Source organism: Ascaphus truei, chromosome 4 (genome assembly GCF_040206685.1).
Source record: "Ascaphus truei isolate aAscTru1 chromosome 4, aAscTru1.hap1, whole genome shotgun sequence".
NCBI classification, from domain to species: Eukaryota; Metazoa; Chordata; class Amphibia; order Anura; family Ascaphidae; genus Ascaphus; species Ascaphus truei.
Genome location: NC_134486.1, coordinates 159616549 through 159639934, shown reverse-complemented (window position 1 = coordinate 159639934; position 23386 = coordinate 159616549).

Sequence of the window (23386 nt, the reverse complement as noted above, 5' to 3'; positions counted from 1 at the left end):
AAAAAATATCACAAAATTCTTCTAAGTCCCTCGGGAAGAGTGAAAGACGCGCACGTTCATTTTCAGGGCTCCTAGACCTTCCTACAGTATAAGAAGTTAGCCAAAAAGTAGCTTCGAAAAACGCTTAGGTTAAGTTTCAGAGTTGCTTCTAATGTACCAAAGCTGGACTTAGACATAATTTCACTCTCACAACATTATGGCTGGTTGGAGACAGTCCGATCCACAAGTACCGGGTCCATGGTTCTGGGCGTATACTGGGGGGACGGGGACGACTCCCATTAACCCCTGACTATACCGGGGATACGCTTATCACAATGCCTTTCTGGTCTGTGCTGAAGCAGGGCATTCTGGCAGCCAAGTTGCTTGACCTTTATTAGTGAGCCTGGTTACCCCCTCTCGGAACCACAGACTTAGAAATCGCCAGCTCATATACAGTGCATAAAATATATTTATATATATATACCCTTATACACCATTTTAATAAAAAATATCACAAAATTCTTCTAAGTCCCTCGGGAAGAGTGAGAGACGCGCACGTTCATTTTCAGAGCTCCTAGACCTTCCTATAAGAAGTTAGCCAAAAAGTAGCTTCGAAAAACGCTTAGGTTAAGTTTCAGAGTTGCTTCTAATGTACCAAAGCTGGACTTAGACATAATTTCACTCTCACAACATTATGGCTGGTTGGAGACAGTCCGAACCACAAGTACCGGGTCCATGGTTCTGGCCGTATACTGGGGGGACGGGGACGACTCCCATTAACCCCTGACTATACCGGGGATACGCTTATCACAATGCCTTTCTAGTCTGTGCTGAAGCAGGGCATTCTGGCAGCCAAGTGGCTTGACCTTTATTAGTGAGCCTGGTTACCCCCTCTCGGAACCACAGACTTAGAAATCGCCAGCTCATATACAGTGCATAAAATATATTTATATATATACCCTTATACACCATTTTAATAAAAAATATCACAAAATTCTTCTAAGTCCCTCGGGAAGAGTGAAAGACGCGCACGTTCATTTTCAGAGATCCTAGACCTTCCTATAAGAAGTTAGCCAAAAAGTAGCTTCGAAAAACGCTTAGGTTAAGTTTCAGAGTTGCTTCTAATGTACCAAAGCTGGACTTAGACATAATTTCACTCTCACAACATTATGGCTGGTTGGAGACAGTCCGAACCACAAGTACCGAGTCCATGGTTCTGGGCGTATACTGGGGGGACGGGGACGACTCCCATTAACCCCTGACTATACCGGGGATACGCTTATCACAATGCCTTTCTGGTCTGTGCTGAAGCAGGGCATTCTGGCAGCCAAGTGGCTTGACCTTTATTAGTGAGCCTGGTTACCCCCTCTCGGAACCACAGACTTAGAAATCGCCAGCTCATATACAGTGCATAAAATATATTTATATATATACCCTTATACACCATTTTAATAAAAAATATCACAAAATTCTTCTAAGTCCCTCGGGAAGAGTAAGAGACGCGCACGTTCATTTTCAGAGCTCCTAGACCTTCCTATAAGAAGTTAGCCAAAAAGTAGCTTCGAAAAACGCTTAGGTTAAGTTTCAGAGTTGCTTCTAATGTACCAAAGCTGGACTTAGACATAATTTCACTCTCACAACATTATGGCTGGTTTTAGACAGTCCGAACCACAAGTACCGGGTCCATGGTTCTGGCCGTATACTGGGGGGACGGGGACGACTCCCATTAACCCCTGACTATACCGGGGATACGCTTATCACAATGCCTTTCTAGTCTGTGCTGAAGCAGGGCATTCTGGCAGCCAAGTGGCTTGACCTTTATTAGTGAGCCTGGTTACCCCCTCTCGGAACCACAGACTTAGAAATCGCCAGCTCATATACAGTGCATAAAATATATTTATATATATACCCTTATACACCATTTTAATAAAAAATATCACAAAATTCTTCTAAGTCCCTCGGGAAGAGTGAAAGACGCGCACGTTCATTTTCAGAGCTCCTAGACCTTCCTATAAGAAGTTAGCCAAAAAGTAGCTTCGAAAAACGCTTAGGTTAAGTTTCAGAGTTGCTTCTAATGTACCAAAGCTGGACTTAGACATAATTTCACTCTCACAACATTATGGCTGGTTGGAGACAGTCCGAACCACAAGTACCGGGTCCATGGTTCTGGGCGTATACTGGGGGGACGGGGATGACTCCCATTAACCCCTGACTATACCGGGGATACGCTTATCACAATGCCTTTCTGGTCTGTGCTGAAGCAGGGCATTCTGGCTGCCAAGTGGCTTGACCTTTATTAGTGAGCCTGGTTACCCCCTCTCGGAACCACAGACTTAGAAATCGCCAGCTCATATACAGTGCATAAAATATATTTATATATATACCCTTATACACCATTTTAATAAAAAATATCACAAAATTCTTCTAAGTCCCTCGGGAAGAGTGAAAGACGCGCACGTTCATTTTCAGAGCTCCTAGACCTTCCTATAAGAAGTTAGCCAAAAAGTAGCTTCGAAAAACGCTTAGGTTAAGTTTCAGAGTTGCTTCTAATGTACCAAAGCTGGACTTAGACATAATTTCACTCTCACAACATTATGGCTGGTTGGAGACAGTCCGAACCACAAGTACCGGGTCCATGGTTCTGGGCGTATACTGGGGGGACGGGGATGACTCCCATTAACCCCTGACTATACCGGGGATACGCTTATCACAATGCCTTTCTAGTCTGTGCTGAAGCAGGGCTTTCTGGCAGCCAAGTGGCTTGACCTTTATTAGTGAGCCTGGTTACCCCCTCTCGGAACCACAGACTTAGAAATCGCCAGCTCATATACAGTGCATAAAATATATTTATATATATATACCCTTATACACCATTTTAATAAAAAATATCACAAAATTCTTCTATGTCCCTCGGGAAGAGTGAAAGACGCGCACGTTCATTTTCAGAGCTCCTAGACCTTCCTATAAGAAGTTAGCCAAAAAGTAGCTTCGAAAAACGCTTAGGTTAAGTTTCAGAGTTGCTTCTAATGTACCAAAGCTGGACTTAGACATAATTTCACTCTCACAACATTATGGCTGGTTGGAGACAGTCCGAACCACAAGTACCGGGTCCATGGTTCTGGGCGTATACTGGGGGGACGGGGATGACTCCCATTAACCCCTGACTATACCGGGGATACGCTTATCACAATGCCTTTCTGGTCTGTGCTGAAGCAGGGCATTCTGGCAGCCAAGTGGCTTGACCTTTATTAGTGAGCCTGGTTACCCCCTCTCGGAACCACAGACTTAGAAATCGCCAGCTCATATACAGTGCATAAAATATATTTATATATATACCCTTATACACCATTTTAATAAAAAATATCACAAAATTCTTCTAAGTCCCTCGGGAAGAGTGAAAGACGCGCACGTTCATTTTCAGAGCTCCTAGACCTTCCTATAAGAAGTTAGCCAAAAAGTAGCTTCGAAAAACGCTTAGGTTAAGTTTCAGAGTTGCTTCTAATGTACCAAAGCTGGACTTAGACATAATTTCACTCTCACAACATTATGGCTGGTTGGAGACAGTCCGAACCACAAGTACCGGGTCCATGGTTCTGGCCGTATACTGGGGGGACGGGGACGACTCCCATTAACCCCTGACTATACCGGGGATACGCTTATCACAATGCCTTTCTGGTCTGTGCTGAAGAAGGGCATTCTGGCAGCCAAGTGGCTTGACCTTTATTAGTGAGCCTGGTTACCCCCTCTCGGAACCACAGACTTAGAAATCGCCAGCTCATATACAGTGCATAAAATATATTTATATATATACCCTTATACACCATTTTAATAAAAAATATCACAAAATTCTTCTAAGTCCCTCGGAAAGAGAGAAAGACGCGCACGTTCATTTTCAGAGCTCCTAGACCTTCCTATAAGAAGTTAGCCAAAAAGTAGCTTCGAAAAACGCTTAGGTTAAGTTTCAGAGTTGCTTCTAATGTACCAAAGCTGGACTTAGACATAATTTCACTCTCACAACATTATGGCTGGTTGGAGACAGTCCGAACCACAAGTACCGAGTCCATGGTTCTGGGCGTATACTGGGGGGACGGGGACGACTCCCATTAACCCCTGACTATACCGGGGATACGCTTATCACAATGCCTTTCTGGTCTGTGCTGAAGCAGGGCATTCTGGCAGCCAAGTGGCTTGACCTTTATTAGTGAGCCTGGTTACCCCCTCTCGGAACCACAGACTTAGAAATCGCCAGCTCATATACAGTGCATAAAATATATTTATATATATACCCTTATACACCATTTTAATAAAAAATATCACAAAATTCTTCTAAGTCCCTCGGGAAGAGTGAGAGACGCGCACGTTCATTTTCAGAGCTCCTAGACCTTCCTATAAGAAGTTAGCCAAAAAGTATCTTCGAAAAACGCTTAGGTTAAGTTTCAGAGTTGCTTCTAATGTACCAAAGCTGGACTTAGACATAATTTCACTCTCACAAAATTATGGCTGGTTGGAGACAGTCCGAACCACAAGTACCGGGTCCATGGTTCTGGGCGTATACTGGGGGGACGGGGATGACTCCCATTAACCCCTGACTATACCGGGGATACGCTTATCACAATGCCTTTCTGGTCTGTGCTGAAGCAGGGCATTCTGGCAGCCAAGTGGCTTGACCTTTATTAGTGAGCCTGGTTACCCCCTCTCGGAACCACAGACTTAGAAATCGCCAGCTCATATACAGTGCATAAAATATATTTATATATATACCCTTATACACCATTTTAATAAAAAATATCACAAAATTCTTCTAAGTCCCTCGGGAAGAGTGAAAGACGCGCACGTTCATTTTCAGAGCTCCTAGACCTTCCTATAAGAAGTTAGCCAAAAAGTAGCTTCGAAAAACGCTTAGGTTAAGTTTCAGAGTTGCTTCTAATGTACCAAAGCTGGACTTAGACATAATTTCACTCTCACAACATTATGGCTGGTTGGAGACAGTCCGAACCACAAGTTCCGGGTCCATGGTTCTGGCCGTATACTGGGGGGACGGGGACGACTCCCATTAACCCCTGACTATACCGGGGATACGCTTATCACAATGCCTTTCTGGTCTGTGCTGAAGCAGGGCATTCTGGCAGCCAAGTGGCTTGAACTTTATTAGTGAGCCTGGTTACCCCCTCTCGGAACCACAGACTTAGAAATCGCCAGCTCATATACAGTGCATAAAATATATTTATATATATACCTTTATACACCATTTTAATAAAAAATATCACAAAATTCTTCTAAGTCCCTCGGGAAGAGTGAAAGACGCGCACGTTCATTTTCAGAACTCCTAGACCTTCCTATAAGAAGTTAGCCAAAAAGTAGCTTCGAAAAACGCTTAGGTTAAGTTTCAGAGTTGCTTCTAATGTACCAAAGCTGGACTTAGACATAATTTCACTCTCACAACATTATGGCTGGTTGGAGACAGTCCGAACCACAAGTACCGGGTCCATGGTTCTGGCCGTATACTGGGGGGACGGGGACGACTCCCATTAACCCCTGACTATACCGGGGATACGCTTATCACAATGCCTTTCTAGTCTGTGCTGAAGCAGGGCATTCTGGCAGCCAAGTGGCTTGACCTTTATTAGTGAGCCTGGTTACCCCCTCTCGGAACCACAGACTTAGAAATCGCCAGCTCATATACAGTGCATAAAATATATTTATATATATACCCTTATACACCATTTTAATAAAAAATATCACAAAATTCTTCTAAGTCCCTCGGAAAGAGAGAAAGACGCGCACGTTCATTTTCAGAGCTCCTAGACCTTCCTATAAGAAGTTAGCCAAAAAGTAGCTTCGAAAAACGCTTAGGTTAAGTTTCAGAGTTGCTTCTAATGTACCAAAGCTGGACTTAGACATAATTTCACTCTCACAACATTATGGCTGGTTGGAGACAGTCCGAACCACAAGTACCGAGTCCATGGTTCTGGGCGTATACTGGGGGGACGGGGACGACTCCCATTAACCCCTGACTATACCGGGGATACGCTTATCACAATGCCTTTCTGGTCTGTGCTGAAGCAGGGCATTCTGGCAGCCAAGTGGCTTGACCTTTATTAGTGAGCCTGGTTACCCCCTCTCGGAACCACAGACTTAGAAATCGCCAGCTCATATACAGTGCATAAAATATATTTATATATATACCCTTATACACCATTTTAATAAAAAATATCACAAAATTCTTCTAAGTCCCTCGGGAAGAGTGAGAGACGCGCACGTTCATTTTCAGAGCTCCTAGACCTTCCTATAAGAAGTTAGCCAAAAAGTATCTTCGAAAAACGCTTAGGTTAAGTTTCAGAGTTGCTTCTAATGTACCAAAGCTGGACTTAGACATAATTTCACTCTCACAACATTATGGCTGGTTGGAGACAGTCCGAACCACAGGTACCGGGTCCATGGTTCTGGCCGTATACTGGGGGGACGGGGACGACTCCCATTAACCCCTGACTATACCGGGGATACGCTTATCACAATGCCTTTCTAGTCTGTGCTGAAGCAGGGCATTCTGGCAGCCAAGTGGCTTGACCTTTATTAGTGAGCCTGGTTACCCCCTCTCGGAACCACAGACTTAGAAATCGCCAGCTCATATACAGTGCATAAAATATATTTATATATATATACCCTTATACACCATTTTAATAAAAAATATCACAAAATTCTTCTATGTCCCTCGGGAAGAGTGAAAGACGCGCACGTTCATTTTCAGAGCTCCTAGACCTTCCTATAAGAAGTTAGCCAAAAAGTAGCTTCTAAAAACGCTTAGGTTAAGTTTCAGAGTTGCTTCTAATGTACCAAAGCTGGACTTAGACATAATTTCACTCTCACAAAATTATGGCTGGTTGGAGACAGTCCGAACCACAAGTACCGGGTCCAAGGTTCTGGGCGTATACTGGGGGGACGGGGACGACTCCCATTAACCCCTGACTATACCGGGGATACGCTTATCACAATGCCTTTCTGGTCTGTGCTGAAGCAGGGCATTCTGGCAGCCAAGTGGCTTGACCTTTATTAGTGAGCCTGGTTACCCCTTCTCGGAACCACAGACTTAGAAATCGCCAGCTCATATACAGTGCATAAAATATATTTATATAATATATTTATATATATACCCTTATACACCATTTTAATAAAAAATATCACAAAATTCTTCTAAGTCCCTCGGGAAGAGTGAAAGACGCGCACGTTCATTTTCAGGGCTCCTAGACCTTCCTATAAGAAGTTAGCCAAAAAGTAGCTTCGAAAAACGCTTAGGTTAAGTTTCAGAGTTGCTTCTAATGTACCAAAGCTGGACTTAGACATAATTTCACTCTCACAAAATTATGGCTGGTTGGAGACAGTCCGAACCACAAGTACCGGGTCCAAGGTTCTGGGCGTATACTGGGGGGACGGGGACGACTCCCATTAACCCCTGACTATACCGGGGATACGCTTATCACAATGCCTTTCTGGTCTGTGCTGAAGCAGGGCATTCTAGCAGCCAAGTGGCTTGACCTTTATTAGTGAGCCTGGTTACCCCCTCTCGGAACCACAGACTTAGAAATCGCCATCTCATATACAGTGCATAAAATATATTTATATATATACCCTTATACACCATTTTAATAAAAAATATCACAAAATTCTTCTAAGTCCCTCGGGAAGAGTGAAAGACGCGCACGTTCATTTTCAGAGCTCCTAGACCTTCCTATAAGAAGTTAGCCAAAAAGTAGCTTCGAAAAACGCTTAGGTTGAGTTTCAGAGTTGCTTCTAATGTACCAAAGCTGGACTTAGACATAATTTCACTCTCACAACATTATGGCTGGTTGGAGACAGTCCGATCCACAAGTACCGGGTCCATGGTTCTGGCCGTATACTGGGGGGACGGGGACGACTCCCATTTACCCCTGACTATACCGGGGATACGCTTATCACAATGCCTTTCTGGTCTGTGCTGAAGCAGGGCATTCTGGCTGCCAAGTGGCTTGACATTTATTAGTGAGCCTGGTTACCCCTTCTCGGAACCACAGACTTAGAAATCGCCAGCTCACATACAGTGCATAAAATATATGTATATAATATATTTATATATATACCCTTATACACCATTTTAATAAAAAATATCACAAAATTCTTCTAAGTCCCTCGGGAAGAGTGAAAGACGCGCACGTTCATTTTCAGGGCTCCTAGACCTTCCTATAAGAAGTTAGCCAAAAAGTAGCTTCGAAAAACGCTTAGGTTAAGTTTCAGAGTTGCTTCTAATGTACCAAAGCTGGACTTAGACATAATTTCACTCTCACAACATTATGGCTGATTGGAGACAGTTTGATCCACAAGTACCGGGTCCATGGTTCTGGCCGTATACTGGGGGGACGGGGACGACTCCCATTAACCCCTGACTATACCGGGGATACGCTTATCACAATGCCTTTCTGGTCTGTGCTGAAGCAGGGCATTCTGGCAGCCAAGTGGCTTGACCTTTATTAGTGAGCCTGGTTACCCCTTCTCGGAACCACAGACTTAGAAATCGCCAGCTCATATACAGTGCATAAAATATATTTATATAATATATTTATATATATACCCTTATACACCATTTTAATAAAAAATATCACAAAATTCTTCTAAGTCCCTCGGGAAGAGTGAAAGACGCGCACGTTCATTTTCAGGGCTCCTAGACCTTCCTATAAGAAGTTAGCCAAAAAGTAGCTTCGAAAAACGCTTAGGTTAAGTTTCAGAGTTGCTTCTAATGTACCAAAGCTGGACTTAGACATAATTTCACTCTCACAACATTATGGCTGGTTGGAGACAGTCCGAACCACAAGTACCGGGTCCATGGTTCTGGCCGTATACTGGGGGGACGGGGACGACTCCCATTAACCCCTGACTATACCGGGGATACGCTTATCACAAAGGCTTTTCTGGTCTGTGCTGAAGCAGGGCATTCTGGCAGCCAAGTGGCTTGACCTTTATTAGTGAGCCTGGTTACCCCCTCTCGGAACCACAGACTTAGAAATCGCCAGCTCATATACAGTGCATAAAATATATTTATATAATATATTTATATATATACCCTTATACACCATTTTAATAAAAAATATCACAAAATTCTTCTAAGTCCCTCGGGAAGAGTGAAAGACGCGCACGTTCATTTTCAGGGCTCCTAGACCTTCCTACAGTATAAGAAGTTAGCCAAAAAGTAGCTTCGAAAAACGCTTAGGTTAAGTTTCAGAGTTGCTTCTAATGTACCAAAGCTGGACTTAGACATAATTTCACTCTCACAACATTATGGCTGGTTGGAGACAGTCCGATCCACAAGTACCATGTCCATGGTTCTGGGCGTATACTGGGGGGACGGGGACGACTCCCATTAACCCCTGACTATACCGGGGATACGCTTATCACAATGCCTTTCTGGTCTGTGCTGAAGCAGGGCATTCTGGCTGCCAAGTGGCTTGACATTTATTAGTGAGCCTGGTTACCCCTTCTCGGAACCACAGACTTAGAAATCGCCAGCTCATATACAGTGCATAAAATATATGTATATAATATATTTATATATATACCCTTATACACCATTTTAATAAAAAATATCACAAAATTCTTCTAAGTCCCTCGGGAAGAGTGAAAGACGCGCACGTTCATTTTCAGGGCTCCTAGACCTTCCTATAAGAAGTTAGCCAAAAAGTAGCTTCGAAAAACGCTTAGGTTAAGTTTCAGAGTTGCTTCTAATGTACCAAAGCTGGACTTAGACATAATTTCACTCTCACAACATTATGGCTGATTGGAGACAGTTTGATCCACAAGTACCGGGTCCATGGTTCTGGCCGTATACTGGGGGGACGGGGACGACTCCCATTAACCCCTGACTATACCGGGGATACGCTTATCACAATGCCTTTCTGGTCTGTGCTGAAGCAGGGCATTCTGGCAGCCAAGTGGCTTGACCTTTATTAGTGAGCCTGGTTACCCCTTCTCGGAACCACAGACTTAGAAATCGCCAGCTCAAATACAGTGCATAAAATATATTTATATAATATATTTATATATATACCCTTATACACCATTTTAATAAAAAATATCACAAAATTCTTCTAAGTCCCTCGGGAAGAGTGAAAGACACGCACGTTCATTTTCAGGGCTCCTAGACCTTCCTATAAGAAGTTAGCCAAAAAGTAGCTTCGAAAAACGCTTAGGTTAAGTTTCAGAGTTGCTTCTAATGTACCAAAGCTGGACTTAGACATAATTTCACTCTCACAACATTATGGCTGGTTGGAGACAGTCCGAACCACAAGTACCGGGTCCATGGTTCTGGCCGTATACTGGGGGGACGGGGACGACTCCCATTAACCCCTGACTATACCGGGGATACGCTTATCACAAAGGCTTTTCTGGTCTGTGCTGAAGCAGGGCATTCTGGCAGCCAAGTGGCTTGACCTTTATTAGTGAGCCTGGTTACCCCCTCTCGGAACCACAGACTTAGAAATCGCCAGCTCATATACAGTGCATAAAATATATTTATATAATATATTTATATATATACCCTTATACACCATTTTAATAAAAAATATCACAAAATTCTTCTAAGTCCCTCGGGAAGAGTGAAAGACGCGCACGTTCATTTTCAGGGCTCCTAGACCTTCCTACAGTATAAGAAGTTAGCCAAAAAGTAGCTTCGAAAAACGCTTAGGTTAAGTTTCAGAGTTGCTTCTAATGTACCAAAGCTGGACTTAGACATAATTTCACTCTCACAACATTATGGCTGGTTGGAGACAGTCCGATCCACAAGTACCGGGTCCATGGTTCTGGGCGTATACTGGGGGGACGGGGACGACTCCCATTAACCCCTGACTATACCGGGGATACGCTTATCACAATGCCTTTCTGGTCTGTGCTGAAGCAGGGCATTCTGGCAGCCAAGTTGCTTGACCTTTATTAGTGAGCCTGGTTACCCCCTCTCGGAACCACAGACTTAGAAATCGCCAGCTCATATACAGTGCATAAAATATATTTATATATATATACCCTTATACACCATTTTAATAAAAAATATCACAAAATTCTTCTAAGTCCCTCGGGAAGAGTGAGAGACGCGCACGTTCATTTTCAGAGCTCCTAGACCTTCCTATAAGAAGTTAGCCAAAAAGTAGCTTCGAAAAACGCTTAGGTTAAGTTTCAGAGTTGCTTCTAATGTACCAAAGCTGGACTTAGACATAATTTCACTCTCACAACATTATGGCTGGTTGGAGACAGTCCGAACCACAAGTACCGGGTCCATGGTTCTGGCCGTATACTGGGGGGACGGGGACGACTCCCATTAACCCCTGACTATACCGGGGATACGCTTATCACAATGCCTTTCTAGTCTGTGCTGAAGCAGGGCATTCTGGCAGCCAAGTGGCTTGACCTTTATTAGTGAGCCTGGTTACCCCCTCTCGGAACCACAGACTTAGAAATCGCCAGCTCATATACAGTGCATAAAATATATTTATATATATATACCCTTATACACCATTTTAATAAAAAATATCACAAAATTCTTCTATGTCCCTCGGGAAGAGTGAAAGACGCGCACGTTCATTTTCAGAGCTCCTAGACCTTCCTATAAGAAGTTAGCCAAAAAGTAGCTTCGAAAAACGCTTAGGTTAAGTTTCAGAGTTGCTTCTAATGAACCAAAGCTGGACTTAGACATAATTTCACTCTCACAACATTATGGCTGGTTGGAGACAGTCCGAACCACAAGTACCGGGTCCATGGTTCTGGGCGTATACTGGGGGGACGGGGATGACTCCCATTAACCCCTGACTATACCGGGGATACGCTTATCACAATGCCTTTCTGGTCTGTGCTGAAGCAGGGCATTCTGGCAGCCAAGTGGCTTGACCTTTATTAGTGAGCCTGGTTACCCCCTCTCGGAACCACAGACTTAGAAATCGCCAGCTCATATACAGTGCATAAAATATATTTATATATATACCCTTATACACCATTTTAATAAAAAATATCACAAAATTCTTCTAAGTCCCTCGGGAAGAGAGAAAGACGCGCACGTTCATTTTCAGAGCTCCTAGACCTTCCTATAAGAAGTTAGCCAAAAAGTAGCTTCGAAAAACGCTTAGGTTAAGTTTCAGAGTTGCTTCTAATGTACCAAAGCTGGACTTAGACATAATTTCACTCTCACAACATTATGGCTGGTTGGAGACAGTCCGAACCACAAGTTCCGGGTCCATGGTTCTGGCCGTATACTGGGGGGACGGGGACGACTCCCATTAACCCCTGACTATACCGGGGATACGCTTATCACAATGCCTTTCTAGTCTGTGCTGAAGCAGGGCATTCTGGCAGCCAAGTGGCTTGACCTTTATTAGTGAGCCTGGTTACCCCCTCTCGGAACCACAGACTTAGAAATCGCCAGGTCATATACAGTGCATAAAATATATTTATATATATATACCCTTAAACACCATTTTAATAAAAAATATCACAAAATTCTTCTATGTCCCTCGGGAAGAGTGAAAGACGCGCACGTTCATTTTCAGAGCTCCTAGACCTTCCTATAAGAAGTTAGCCAAAAAGTATCTTCGAAAAACGCTTAGGTTAAGTTTCAGAGTTGCTTCTAATGTACCAAAGCTGGACTTAGACATAATTTCACTCTCACAACATTATGGCTGGTTGGAGACAGTCCGAACCACAAGTTCCGGGTCCATGGTTCTGGCCGTATACTGGGGGGACGGGGACGACTCCCATTAACCCCTGACTATACCGGGGATACGCTTATCACAATGCCTTTCTAGTCTGTGCTGAAGCAGGGCATTCTGGCAGCCAAGTGGCTTGACCTTTATTAGTGAGCCTGGTTACCCCCTCTCGGAACCACAGACTTAGAAATCGCCAGCTCATATACAGTGCATAAAATATATTTATATATATACCCTTATACACCATTTTAATAAAAAATATCACAAAATTCTTCTAAGTCCCTCGGGAAGAGTGAAAGACGCGCACGTTCATTTTCAGAACTCCTAGACCTTCCTATAAGAAGTTAGCCAAAAAGTAGCTTCGAAAAACGCTTAGGTTAAGTTTCAGAGTTGCTTCTAATGTACCGAAGCTGGACTTAAACATAATTTCACTCTCACAACATTATGGCTGGTTGGAGACAGTCCGAACCACAAGTACCGGGTCCATGGTTCTGGGCGTATACTGGGGGGACGGGGATGACTCCCATTAACCCCTGACTATACCGGGGATACGCTTATCACAATGACTTTCTGGTCTGTGCTGAAGCAGGGCATTCTGGCAGCCAAGTGGCTTGACCTTTATTAGTGAGCCTGGTTACCCCCTCTCGGAACCACAGACTTAGAAATCGCCAGCTCATATACAGTGCATAAAATATATTTATATATATACCCTTATACACCATTTTAATAAAAAATATCACAAATTTCTTCTAAGTCCTTCGGGAAGAGTGAAAGACGCGCACGTTCATTTTCAGAACTCCTAGACCTTCCTATAAGAAGTTAGCCAAAAAGTAGCTTCGAAAAACGCTTACGTAGGTTAAGTTTCAGAGTTGCTTCTAATGTACCAAAGCTGGACTTAGACATAATTTCACTCTCACAACATTATGGCTGGTTGGAGACAGTCCGAACCACAAGTACCGGGTCCATGGTTCTGGCCGTATACTGGGGGGACGGGGACGACTCCCATTAACTCCTGACTATACCGTTGATACGCTTATCACAATGCCTTTCTAGTCTGTGCTGAAGCAGGGCATTCTGGCAGCCAAGTGGCTTGACCTTTATTAGTGAGCCTGGTTACCCCCTCTCGGAACCACAGACTTAGAAATCGCCAGCTCATATAGAGTGCATAAAATATATTTATATATATACCCTTATACACCATTTTAATAAAAAATATCACAAAATTCTTCTAAGTCCCTCGGGAAGAGTGAAAGACGCGCACGTTCATTTTCAGAGCTCCTAGACCTTCCTATAAGAAGTTAGCCAAAAAGTAGCTTCGAAAAACGCTTAGGTTAAGTTTCAGAGTTGCTTCTAATGAACCAAAGCTGGACTTAGACATAATTTCACTCTCACAACATTATGGCTGGTTGGAGACAGTCCGAACCACAAGTACCGGGTCCATGGTTCTGGGCGTATACTGGGGGGACGGGGATGACTCCCATTAACCCCTGACTATACCGGGGATACGCTTATCACAATGCCTTTCTGGTCTGTGCTGAAGCAGGGCATTCTGGCAGCCAAGTGGCTTGACCTTTATTAGTGAGCCTGGTTACCCCCTCTCGGAACCACAGACTTAGAAATCGCCAGCTCATATACAGTGCATAAAATATATTTATATATATACCCTTATACACCATTTTAATAAAAAATATCACAAAATTCTTCTAAGTCCCTCGGGAAGAGTGAAAGACGCGCACGTTCATTTTCAGAGCTCCTAGACCTTCCTATAAGAAGTTAGCCAAAAAGTAGCTTCGAAAAACGCTTAGGTTAAGTTTCAGAGTTGCTTCTAATGTACCAAAGCTGGACTTAGACATAATTTCACTCTCACAACATTATGGCTGGTTGGAGACAGTCCGAACCACAAGTACCGGGTCCATGGTTCTGGGCGTATACTGGGGGGACGGGGATGACTCCCATTAACCCCTGACTATACCGGGGATACGCTTATCACAATGACTTTCTGGTCTGTGCTGAAGCAGGGCATTCTGGCAGCCAAGTGGCTTGACCTTTATTAGTGAGCCTGGTTACCCCCTCTCGGAACCACAGACTTAGAAATCGCCAGCTCATATACAGTGCATAAAATATATTTATATATATACCCTTATACACCATTTTAATAAAAAATATCACAAAATTCTTCTAAGTCCCTCGGGAAGAGTGAAAGACGCGCACGTTCATTTTCAGAGCTCCTAGACCTTCCTTAAAGAAGTTAGCCAAAAAGTAGCTTCGAAAAACGCTTAGGTTAAGTTTCAGAGTTGCTTCTAATGTACCAAAGCTGGACTTAGACATAATTTCACTCTCACAACATTATGGCTGGTTGGAGACAGTCCGAACCACAAGTACCGAGTCCATGGTTCTGGGCGTATACTGGGGGGACGGGGACGACTCCCATTAACCCCTGACTATACCGGGGATACGCTTATCACAATGCCTTTCTGGTCTGTGCTGAAGCAGGGCATTCTGGCAGCCAAGTGGCTTGACCTTTATTAGTGAGCCTGGTTACCCCCTCTCGGAACCACAGACTTAGAAATCGCCAGCTCATATACAGTGCATAAAATATATTTATATATATACCCTTATACACCATTTTAATAAAAAATATCACAAAATTCTTCTAAGTCCCTCGGGAAGAGTGAAAGACGCGCACGTTCATTTTCAGAACTCCTAGACCTTCCTATAAGAAGTTAGCCAAAAAGTAGCTTCGAAAAACGCTTAGGTTAAGTTTCAGAGTTGCTTCTAATGTACCAAAGCTGGACTTAGACATAATTTCACTCTCACAACATTATGGCTGGTTGGAGACAGTCCGAACCACAAGTACCGGGTCCATGGTTCTGGCCGTATACTGGGGGGACGGGGACGACTCCCATTAACTCCTGACTATACCGTTGATACGCTTATCACAATGCCTTTCTAGTCTGTGCTGAAGCAGGGCATTCTGGCAGCCAAGTGGCTTGACCTTTATTAGTGAGCCTGGTTACCCCCTCTCGGAACCACAGACTTAGAAATCGCCAGCTCATATAGAGTGCATAAAATATATTTATATATATACCCTTATACACCATTTTAATAAAAAATATCACAAAATTCTTCTAAGTCCCTCGGGAAGAGTGAAAGACGCGCACGTTCATTTTCAGAGCTCCTAGACCTTCCTATAAGAAGTTAGCCAAAAAGTAGCTTCGAAAAACGCTTAGGTTAAGTTTCAGAGTTGCTTCTAATGAACCAAAGCTGGACTTAGACATAATTTCACTCTCACAACATTATGGCTGGTTGGAGACAGTCCGAACCACAAGTACCGGGTCCATGGTTCTGGGCGTATACTGGGGGGACGGGGATGACTCCCATTAACCCCTGACTATACCGGGGATACGCTTATCACAATGCCTTTCTGGTCTGTGCTGAAGCAGGGCATTCTGGCAGCCAAGTGGCTTGACCTTTATTAGTGAGCCTGGTTACCCCCTCTCGGAACCACAGACTTAGAAATCGCCAGCTCATATACAGTGCATAAAATATATTTATATATATACCCTTATACACCATTTTAATAAAAAATATCACAAAATTCTTCTAAGTCCCTCGGGAAGAGTGAAAGACGCGCACGTTCATTTTCAGAGCTCCTAGACCTTCCTATAAGAAGTTAGCCAAAAAGTAGCTTCGAAAAACGCTTAGGTTAAGTTTCAGAGTTGCTTCTAATGTACCAAAGCTGGACTTAGACATAATTTCACTCTCACAACATTATGGCTGGTTGGAGACAGTCCGAACCACAAGTACCGGGTCCATGGTTCTGGGCGTATACTGGGGGGACGGGGATGACTCCCATTAACCCCTGACTATACCGGGGATACGCTTATCACAATGCCTTTCTGGTCTGTGCTGAAGCAGGGCATTCTGGCAGCCAAGTGGCTTGACCTTTATTAGTGAGCCTGGTTACCCCCTCTCGGAACCACAGACTTAGAAATCGCCAGCTCATATACAGTGCATAAAATATATTTATATATATACCCTTATACACCATTTTAATAAAAAATATCACAAAATTCTTCTAAGTCCCTCGGGAAGAGTGAAAGACGCGCACGTTCATTTTCAGAGCTCCTAGACCTTCCTTAAAGAAGTTAGCCAAAAAGTAGCTTCGAAAAACGCTTAGGTTAAGTTTCAGAGTTGCTTCTAATGTACCAAAGCTGGACTTAGACATAATTTCACTCTCACAACATTATGGCTGGTTGGAGACAGTCCGAACCACAAGTACCGAGTCCATGGTTCTGGGCGTATACTGGGGGGACGGGGACGACTCCCATTAACCCCTGACTATACCGGGGATACGCTTATCACAATGCCTTTCTGGTCTGTGCTGAAGCAGGGCATTCTGGCAGCCAAGTGGCTTGACCTTTATTAGTGAGCCTGGTTACCCCCTCTCGGAACCACAGACTTAGAAATCGCCAGCTCATATACAGTGCATAAAATATATTTATATATATACCCTTATACACCATTTTAATAAAAAATATCACAAAATTCTTCTAAGTCCCTCGGGAAGAGTGAAAGACGCGCACGTTCATTTTCAGAACTCCTAGACCTTCCTATAAGAAGTTAGCCAAAAAGTAGCTTCGAAAAACGCTTAGGTTAAGTTTCAGAGTTGCTTCTAATGTACCAAAGCTGGACTTAGACATAATTTCACTCTCACAACATTATGGCTGGTTGGAGACAGTCCGAACCACAAGTACCGGGTCCATGGTTCTGGCCGTATACTGGGGGGACGGGGACGACTCCCATTAACTCCTGACTATACCGTTGATACGCTTATCACAATGCCTTTCTAGTCTGTGCTGAAGCAGGGCATTCTGGCAGCCAAGTGGCTTGACCTTTATTAGTGAGCCTGGTTACCCCCTCTCGGAACCACAGACTTAGAAATCGCCAGCTCATATAGAGTGCATAAAATATATTTATATATATACCCTTATACACCATTTTAATAAAAAATATCACAAAATTCTTCTAAGTCCCTCGGGAAGAGTGAAAGACGCGCACGTTCATTTTCAGAGCTCCTAGACCTTCCTATAAGAAGTTAGCCAAAAAGTAGCTTCGAAAAACGCTTAGGTTAAGTTTCAGAGTTGCTTCTAATGAACCAAAGCTGGACTTAGACATAATTTCACTCTCACAACATTATGGCTGGTTGGAGACAGTCCGAACCACAAGTACCGGGTCCATGGTTCTGGGCGTATACTGGGGGGACGGGGATGACTCCCATTAACCCCTGACTATACCGGGGATACGCTTATCACAATGCCTTTCTGGTCTGTGCTGAAGCAGGGCATTCTGGCAGCCAAGTGGCTTGACCTTTATTAGTGAGCCTGGTTACCCCCTCTCGGAACCACAGACTTAGAAATCGCCAGCTCATATACAGTGCATAAAATATATTTATATATATACCCTTATACACCATTTTAATAAAAAATATCACAAAATTCTTCTAAGTCCCTCGGGAAGAGTGAAAGACGCGCACGTTCATTTTCAGAGCTCCTAGACCTTCCTATAAGAAGTTAGCCAAAAAGTAGCTTCGAAAAACGCTTAGGTTAAGTTTCAGAGTTGCTTCTAATGTACCAAAGCTGGACTTAGACATAATTTCACTCTCACAACATTATGGCTGGTTGGAGACAGTCCGAACCACAAGTACCGGGTCCATGGTTCTGGGCGTATACTGGGGGGACGGGGATGACTCCCATTAACCCCTGACTATACCGGGGATACGCTTATCACAATGACTTTCTGGTCTGTGCTGAAGCAGGGCATTCTGGCAGCCAAGTGGCTTGACCTTTATTAGTGAGCCTGGTTACCCCCTCTCGGAACCACAGACTTAGAAATCGCCAGCTCATATACAGTGCATAAAATATATTTATATATATACCCTTATACACCATTTTAATAAAAAATATCACAAAATTCTTCTAAGTCCCTCGGGAAGAGTGAAAGACGCGCACGTTCATTTTCAGAGCTCCTAGACCTTCCTATAAGAAGTTAGCCAAAAAGTAGCTTCGAAAAACGCTTAGGTTAAGTTTCAGAGTTGCTTCTAATGTACCAAAGCTGGACTTAGACATAATTTCACTCTCACAACATTATGGCTGGTTGGAGACAGTCCGAACCACAAGTTCTGGGTCCATGGTTCTGGCCGTATACTGGGGGGACGGGGACGACTCCCATTAACCCCTGACTATACCGGGGATACGCTTATAACAATGCCTTTCTGGTCTGTGCTGAAGCAGGGCATTCTGGCAGCCAAGTGGCTTGACCTTTATTAGTGAGCCTGGTTACCCCCTCTCGGAACCACAGACTTAGAAATCGCCAGCTCATATACAGTGCATAAAATATATTTATATATATACCCTTATACACCATTTTAATAAAAAATATCACAAAATTCTTCTAAGTCCCTCGGGAAGAGTGAAAGACGCGCACGTTCATTTTCAGAACTCCTAGACCTTCCTATAAGAAGTTAGCCAAAAAGTAGCTTCGAAAAACGCTTAGGTTAAGTTTCAGAGTTGCTTCTAATGTACCAAAGCTGGACTTAGACATAATTTCACTCTCACAACATTATGGCTGGTTGGAGACAGTCCGAACCACAAGTACCGGGTCCATGGTTCTGGCCGTATACTGGGGGGACGGGGACGACTCCCATTAACTCCTGACTATACCGGGGATACGCTTATCACAATGCCTTTCTAGTCTGTGCTGAAGCAGGGCATTCTGGCAGCCAAGTGGCTTGACCTTTATTAGTGAGCCTGGTTACCCCCTCTCGGAACCACAGACTTAGAAATCGCCAGCTCATATACAGTGCATAAAATATATTTATATATATACCCTTATACACCATTTTAATAAAAAATATCACAAAATTCTTCTAAGTCCCTCGGGAAGAGTGAAAGACGCGCACGTTCATTTTCAGAGCTCCTAGACCTTCCTATTAGAAGTTAGCCAAAAAGTAGCTTCGAAAAACGCTTAGGTTAAGTTTCAGAGTTGCTTCTAATGTACCAAAGCTGGACTTAGACATAATTTCACTCTCACAACATTATGGCTGGTTGGAGACAGTCCGAACCACAAGTACCGAGTCCATGGTTCTGGGCGTATACTGGGGGGACGGGGACGACTCCCATTAACCCCTGACTATACCGGGGATATGCTTATCACAATGCCTTTCTGGTCTGTGCTGAAGCAGGGCATTCTGGCAGCCAAGTGGCTTGACCTTTATTAGTGAGCCTGGTTACCCCCTCTCGGAACCACAGACTTAGAAATCGCCAGCTCATATACAGTGCATAAAATATATTTATATATATACCCTTATACACCATTTTAATAAAAAATATCACAAAATTCTTCTAAGTCCCTCGGGAAGAGTGAAAGACGCGCACGTTCATTTTCAGAGCTCCTAGACCTTCCTATTAGAAGTTAGCCAAAAAGTAGCTTCGAAAAACGCTTAGGTTAAGTTTCAGAGTTGCTTTTAATGTACCAAAGCTGGACTTAGACATAATTTCACTCTCACAACATTATGGCTGGTTGGAGACAGTCCGAACCACAAGTACCGAGTCCATGGTTCTGGGCGTATACTGGGGGGACGGGGACGACTCCCATTAACCCCTGACTATACCGGGGATACGCTTATCACAATGCCTTTCTGGTCTGTGCTGAAGCAGGGCATTCTGGCAGCCAAGTGGCTTGACCTTTATTAGTGAGCCTGGTTACCCCCTCTCGGAACCACAGACTTAGAAATCGCCAGCTCATATACAGTGCATAAAATATATTTATATATATACCCTTATACACCATTTTAATAAAAAATATCACAAAATTCTTCTAAGTCCCTCGGGAAGAGTGAAAGACGCGCACGTTCATTTTCAGAGCTCCTAGACCTTCCTATAAGAAGTTAGCCAAAAAGTAGCTTCGAAAAACGCTTAGGTTAAGTTTCAGAGTTGCTTCTAATGTACCAAAGCTGGACTTAGACATAATTTCACTCTCACAACATTATGGCTGGTTGGAGACAGTCCGAACCACAAGTTCTGGGTCCATGGTTCTGGCCGTATACTGGGGGGACGGGGACGACTCCCATTAACCCCTGACTATACCGGGGATACGCTTATCACAATGCCTTTCTGGTCTGTGCTGAAGCAGGGCATTCTGGCAGCCAAGTGGCTTGACCTTTATTAGTGAGCCTGGTTACCCCCTCTCGGAACCACAGACTTAGAAATCGCCAGCTCATATACAGTGCATAAAATATATTTATATATATACCCTTATACACCATTTTAATAAAAAATATCACAAAATTCTTCTAAGTCCCTCGGGAAGAGTGAAAGACGCGCACGTTCATTTTCAGAACTCCTAGACCTTCCTATAAGAAGTTAGCCAAAAAGTAGCTTCGAAAAACGCTTAGGTTAAGTTTCAGAGTTGCTTCTAATGTACCAAAGCTGGACTTAGACATAATTTCACTCTCACAACATTATGGCTGGTTGGAGACAGTCCGAACCACAAGTACCGGGTCCATGGTTCTGGCCGTATACTGGGGGGACGGGGACGACTCCCATTAACTCCTGACTATACCGGGGATACGCTTATCACAATGCCTTTCTAGTCTGTGCTGAAGCAGGGCATTCTGGCAGCCAAGTGGCTTGACCTTTATTAGTGAGCCTGGTTACCCCCTCTCGGAACCACAGACTTAGAAATCGCCAGCTCATATACAGTGCATAAAATATATTTATATATATACCCTTATACACCATTTTAATAAAAAATATCACAAAATTCTTCTAAGTCCCTCGGGAAGAGTGAAAGACGCGCACGTTCATTTTCAGAGCTCCTAGACCTTCCTATTAGAAGTTAGCCAAAAAGTAGCTTCGAAAAACGCTTAGGTTAAGTTTCAGAGTTGCTTCTAATGTACCAAAGCTGGACTTAGACATAATTTCACTCTCACAACATTATGGCTGGTTGGAGACAGTCCGAACCACAAGTACCGAGTCCATGGTTCTGGGCGTATACTGGGGGGACGGGGACGACTCCCATTAACCCCTGACTATACCGGGGATATGCTTATCACAATGCCTTTCTGGTCTGTGCTGAAGCAGGGCATTCTGGCAGCCAAGTGGCTTGACCTTTATTAGTGAGCCTGGTTACCCCCTCTCGGAACCACAGACTTAGAAATCGCCAGCTCATATACAGTGCATAAAATATATTTATATATATACCCTTATACACCATTTTAATAAAAAATATCACAAAATTCTTCTAAGTCCCTCGGGAAGAGTGAAAGACGCGCACGTTCATTTTCAGAGCTCCTAGACCTTCCTATTAGAAGTTAGCCAAAAAGTAGCTTCGAAAAACGCTTAGGTTAAGTTTCAGAGTTGCTTTTAATGTACCAAAGCTGGACTTAGACATAATTTCACTCTCACAACATTATGGCTGGTTGGAGACAGTCCGAACCACAAGTACCGGGTCCATGGTTCTGGCCGTATACTGGGGGGACGGGGACGACTCCCATTAACCCCTGACTATACCGGGGATACGCTTATCACAATGCCTTTCTAGTCTGTGCTGAAGCAGGGCATTCTGGCAGCCAAGTGGCTTGACCTTTATTAGTGAGCCTGGTTACCCCCTCTCGGAACCACAGACTTAGAAATCGCCAGCTCATATACAGTGCATAAAATATATTTATATATATATACCCTTATACACCATTTTAATAAAAAATATCACAAAATTCTTCTATGTCCCTCGGGAAGAGTGAAAGACGCGCACGTTCATTTTCAGAGCTGCTAGACCTTCCTATAAGAAGTTAGCCAAAAAGTAGCTTCGAAAAACGCTTAGGTTAAGTTTCAGAGTTGCTTCTAATGTACCAAAGCTGGACTTAGACATAATTTCACTCTCACAACATTATAGCTGGTTGGAGACAGCCCGAACCACAAGTACCGAGTCCATGGTTCTGGGCGTATACTGGGGGGACGGGGACGACTCCCATTAACCCCTGACTATACCGGGGATACGCTTATCACAATGCCTTTCTGGTCTGTGCTGAAGCAGGGCATTCTGGCAGCCAAGTGGCTTGACCTTTATTAGTGAGCCTGGTTACCCCCTCTCGGAACCACAGACTTAGAAATCGCCAGCTCATATACAGTGCATAAAATATATTTATATATATACCCTTATACACCATTTTAAAAAAAAATATCACAAAATTCTTCTAAGTCCCTCGGGAAGAGTGAAAGACGCGCACGTTCATTTTCAGAGCTCCTAGACCTTCCTATAAGAAGTTAGCCAAAAAGTAGCTTCGAAAAACGCTTAGGTTAAGTTTCAGAGTTGCTTCTAATGTACCAAAGCTGGACTTAGACATAATTTCACTCTCACAACATTATGGCTGGTTGGAGACAGTCCGAACCACAAGTACCGGGTCCATGGTTCTGGCCGTATACTGGGGGGACGGGGACGACTCCCATTAACCCCTGACTATACCGGGGATACGCTTATCACAATGCCTTTCTAGTCTGTGCTGAAGCAGGGCATTCTGGCAGCCAAGTGGCTTGACCTTTATTAGTGAGCCTGGTTACCCCCTCTCGGAACCACAGACTTAGAAATCGCCAGCTCATATACAGTGCATAAAATATATTTATATATATACCCTT